Genomic DNA, 5291 nt, shown 5'->3' with positions numbered 1-5291 from the left:
GGTCCTTGCCACACATGCACAAACGGGGATTCCCAGTCCAGACAGCTCCCTCCTCCCTCAGCAGGAGCCCCTCCCCTGCCTTAGGACCTATTTGCATGAATTGGCACCCAAGTTTCCAGGCAAAAGAGGCAAGTAGAGATAAATGAAGGTTTGCCTGATGTCTTTTTCTAACTAACCCTGAAGGGACAAAGTGACCACAAGCAAAAGCTGAGAGTTCCTTTAATGAGCACCCATGAGGTTCCAGACACAGGCTGGGTTGCCTGAGGCCCAGGTGGAAAGGTGGCATAGAATGTGGGCTCCATTTCTTCCTGACACGTGACCCACTTTGATTCAGGAAGGGTGAGGCATATGCAGCACTGTGGAGCCCTATTTGAAGTGCACTCAGAGACAAACGCCAGGGAGGAGAGGCAGTGGTGAGGGGCTTCACTCAAGCGACAGCAGGAAAGGACCCAGCAAGGAGACCAGAGCAGAAGAAAATGAGAGGACAGGTTGTAATCCCATCTGACATTCCCCCAGGGACCCCAAGATCTCTAAGCACAATTGGGAGGCTGAGATCCTGCCCTTGCCGTGGAAGTAATCAGCCACCAGCATTCAGACTAGTAATACTGCTGCTATCTTTTTGTACTTACATGCTGACGGTCCCAGAGCACTCAAATCACACACACATGTGGCCTGAACACCTGTGCATGGAGATTCAAAGGGGGCCTTGTCTCAGGCACTTAGGACACAGCTCCTTGCAGGAAGGACAGGGTTTATATTTGACCAGGAAGACCAGCTCTAACCATACACAATAGCCCACGATCTAAGGTACAATGAATACCAAAGAAAGCAAGAAATTTGAAATTCAGAAAAGCTGAACGTCAGTGTGTGCTGAGAGCTCTGAGAAGGCATCTCAAAAAAACTGTGTTTGTTCTTTCCCTGAATATTTATTTATGGAGCAGCTCCCAGGAGCGAGCCAGGCATTGCTCCCATCTCTGGGAACCAGAGAGAAGTCAGGGTTGCCCTCAAGAGGCTCAGAGCCTTGCAGGGTAGCGGGCTGAGGTGCTATGACAATCTCTCTGCAGGTCCATAAGGGAGGGAGCTGTGGAAGCACAGAAGGGGACTACTCATGCCACCCAGGCGGGAGGGAGGCACGAAGCCTTCTGGAGGCGACGACTGCTCCAAGCTTAAAGCAAAGGAGCAGCGCTAGTCCAGGCAGGGGGACAGAAGCAGCAAAGCCCCTGAGCTGTGATGGTTTGTCCATGGAAGGTCTGTTGGGTAGGAAGTAAAGGGAGGAGCTAGACCCCAAGGGTCTTTGAGCCCTGATAAGGCAGAAAGTATCAGAAATGCCAGTGGGACTCGTGGCTCTGGGGAAAAGAGAGAATGAATGAGGTTCGTCAGTCAGAGGAAGGAACCAAAGCATCAGGAGGGAGAAGGCTCATCCTGGCAGCCTCCGCCCGGCTGTCGCCTTCTCCTGGGCTCCTTCTCCTCCTCTGCTAAGCAGGAGCCACCCTGACCCTCCCCCTCCTCACCCCAGACACAAGGACCCAGTGAACTGCGGTCTGTAGAGTCCTGAGACTAGTTCCAAGCGCCGTACAAGCACTGGAGCAGCTCTGCTGTGAGCTCCCAGAGCCAACCCGGTACGTCCCAGACAGCAGCACACAGACAAACAACGAACCCGCTTAATAACCATGCACTCAGAATTGTATCCAAGGGTGCCCGGCTCCTCTTTTCTAGGTAGAAACCAAGTCTAGCTGATTTATTTTAAGTGAGAGTTACACAAGTCATCACCAAGTATGGATTTAAGCTTTAAGAATTAATGAAAGGGAAAATTTGTGGATGTGCCCAAACCAGGATCCAAATGAAGCTTTGTCCTTGAACAATCATAATTTAGGACTGTCATCTGTGGGCCTGGTAATGAAAAGGAGACTTTATCCAACCCCTTCTCCAAATACTAAAAATTGATTTTTGACCAAGGCCAATCTATTGTTCTGGATCATTAACTCCAGAGAATAAATCATTTTTCGATGCAGTAAAACTGGTTTCTGGGGGTTTGCTGTTTCAGGCGGCTGGTAATACAGAACTGAGAGACTCTTTCAGCCTGGAGCAGCTCTGGGGAGGACAAAGGGGCCCCCCTTTTCTGATTCTATGGGCTTCCTTTCAGGCATCTGAATTCCAACTAGACCTGTGTGCTTTCAAAACAATCCCATTTTAGCCTTCTCCTCCGGAGGCCTGAATTCCAGCTTTTCCTTCAGGAATGCCCTCTGCCCATCCGCACTCTGGGTCACATCAGCAGCTGCTGACCCATGGGGCCCTGGTTGGACCAACCTGACTTGGACAGTGGAGCAGGAGAAAGTGGGTGTCCCCCAAGGCCGAGATCCGTGGCGCTCATTCAGAATCCGAATGAGCCAGAAGCAAGCTTCATTATTATCAGTAAGAAGTAGGAACTGTAAGACATTCAGGAAAAAATACATTCTTCTCCCTCAGGAGTGAGCACACGATGATATTCGCCTGATTCTTATTCTGGGTGACAAAGGTGTCTCTTCCCCGCACGGGGACAGGAAGCTAGCACTTTTCAAAGAATCAGCAAGTGACAGATGTAGTTCCAGGACCAGCAGCACTTCTGGCTTCCCCTCAGCAGCCCCAGTTCCTCCTCTGTTCTCAGCCCACTATCCTGCCCCCTGCCCATCAGGCCAAGGAGTGGGGTGGGGGTGGGGGGTACTGTGTTCAGGCCTCAGGCAGGACTTTCCCCAAACCCTGCACCCTCGCCACCACAGGGGAGTGGAACGCCCTTGCATCTTACCCTCCTCTTCCCACCCAAAGGGCGGAACAACCCACATTTCCTACTCCTTAGACCTCTGAGTCTCCTGGTCCAGCCTTACAGTCAGATTCGACGCACAGAGAAAAACTACTTTGTCCTAAGGGAAGTCACCGGAGGAGGCATTTAAAAACACTACCCTCTTTTCATTTAAATTGTCTTCAGTCATGTTCTTTTACTTGTAATGATCCTTAACGAATATAGGACTGGACAAGACATTCCCGTTTGGACCTTTCCAAGGACAGCTTTTGGGGCCTCTGCCTTCTGAAAACACAAGGATTACGGGGGTGGGGGAGGATTAAGGAGAGTGGAGGGAGGGGTTCAACCTTTGATTCCATCTCTCCAGTGACCTCCAGGGCAGAGGGATCCCTAAGCACAGAAAGGAGGGCCTCTGGGCTGGCCTGCTGCTCGACCCCTTCTCAGGTGAGTAGAAAAGTCAGGGGACCTGGCCCTCTGGGGTTGGCTGCACTTTGACACGTGAGCCTCTTTCCACTTCCTGCACCCTGATCCCTGGAGGGCAAGGTCTGTCCTAGATGTCAGATGCCGGACCGAGACTGACACCTTTCCCACCTGCCCAGTCCTCCCTGTCTAGCTTTCACCCTGTTCCTCATGAGCCAAGCCACTCATTGTCATAGACTCTGCAGAGATCACAGCACTGGGCACCGCGTCCCTCCACGGCTGGGAGGAGAGCACCATCTGGCCAAGTAAGGCCTGAACCACCCACAGTGAGAACTGGCTCTTTAGATACTGTCATTAGAAAGCTCACCCCTCCCACCACCTGAAGCCCCAGTTCACTGCCCAGGCCTGCTCACTCCACCCCCAGCTCTAGGGCCTCCCATGGCCATGCCATCCCTGGTCACCGAGGCCTCAGCAAGCTCACACTGTCAGGATGCAGTGCTCCTGATTACCCTTAGATCCACGTAAATATCACTCCCCAACAGATCTAAAAGGACACCACCAAAAGCTTCTTGCCTCCACCTTCTTGCCTTCATTCTGGCCTCAGCTATTTGTGGCTTGAGAACCCAGGAAGCAGTGTCCTCAGGTCCATCGGCACCACTGCCCACCCCCAGCCGTCAGTTGCCCCCTGCAGGGGCTCTGCACTTCCTCTTGGTGGAATCACTGTGGCTGGGTAGGTAGAATCCACTTCTGCAAATCCCAGAGGCTTGTGCTGGGGGAGGGGAGAGGAGGGACACTGAATGAGCAGGGGTGCCCATCTAGGACAGCAGGGAGGGAGCTGCCGTTGTGGGAACACTGGGGTCCTGCACATTTGCTCCCTTGAGGCAAGCAAGGTCTGAAGCTGACTTCCCTGCAGACGCATCTCCCCATCTCCATCTGGGATTGGAGTCTGATTGAGTTTAATATCTGATTCAAAATGTGTTGCCATTTATAAAGTCATCTTTAATAATTTCATACCATAATCTTCAAAATTTAATAAGCCCTCCAGAGATAATTAATAAAAATGTGACCTAACTTAAAAGTAAAAGGTAGTGGTAGAATATCTTCAGATATTAAAAGGCTGTTCCCAGGCATCCAGTCCTGTGATCCTTTTCCCACCTTTCTGGGAACCTTGGCTTTTTCCCAGCACTGCCCTCAGCGGGAGGAGGAGGGAGAGATTCAGACCAGAACAAAGAGTTAAATTCTCACCTTTGAGCTCAATTCCAAGAGCTGGGTGCTTAAAAGGGAACTGATTCTCCTTTGAATTTCAAAGGATGGATTTGAGCTGGATAATGTGGAACCACAGCTCTGAGAATGCAGCCTGGAGTTAAAGTCCCAGAGTGGAGGAGGTGAATGTGGGGAAGGAAACAGGAAAAGACAGAGAAGCATCTCCCTGCTGAGATGGGGCTGGGGGTCATCAACAGGATTTGGAAGTGGTGACACCAAGAATGGGACATTGCCTGCGTCCCTTTGAAGGGACTGAGAGAGCTGAGTTTTGTGGAGGGGAACCTGAAAGCAGAGGGTGGGAGGCTGCCCCACTTCTTGCTGAAATTCTGGAATGTTATCACCTAGATGCTTTACAGCAATGTGGGACCCCTACAGAATAGAGCTGGTGGCACAGCATGTTTAGGTAACATATTTGTCAAGATTCTTGGTTTAAAACAAAGAAATCAATTCTGGCTAAATAATCAGAAAAGACATTCATCAGCCAGGTATCAGAGCGTCCCCAGAATGGACATAAGGGACATGGAACATGCAGCCTTGGTTGGGCAGTGGAGACCTCTGGCCTTTGGCCTCTGCCCTTGCAGATGCCACGGCTGAGTGTCTGAAGCTGGTGCAGCTCATGCTCTCTGCTGGCTGCATGAAGCTGGCCCATGTCCTTCTGTAGATGACACCATCATTCTTGCACTGCTGACCCTCTGAGACTCAGCCATGCCCACCCTTGTCCCCAGCCCACTCCTCACTCACTGGGAGGACCATGCCTCACCCCACAGTGACCTCTGGCAGGCACACTGTCTCAGAATCCCTGGATAATGTCTGCATCCCTCTCCAAGAGGTA

The sequence above is a fragment of the Phocoena sinus genome, chromosome 16 (assembly GCF_008692025.1).
Source record: "Phocoena sinus isolate mPhoSin1 chromosome 16, mPhoSin1.pri, whole genome shotgun sequence".
In the NCBI taxonomy this organism is placed as follows: Eukaryota; Metazoa; Chordata; class Mammalia; order Artiodactyla; family Phocoenidae; genus Phocoena; species Phocoena sinus.
Note: the sequence above shows the minus strand (reverse complement) of the source record.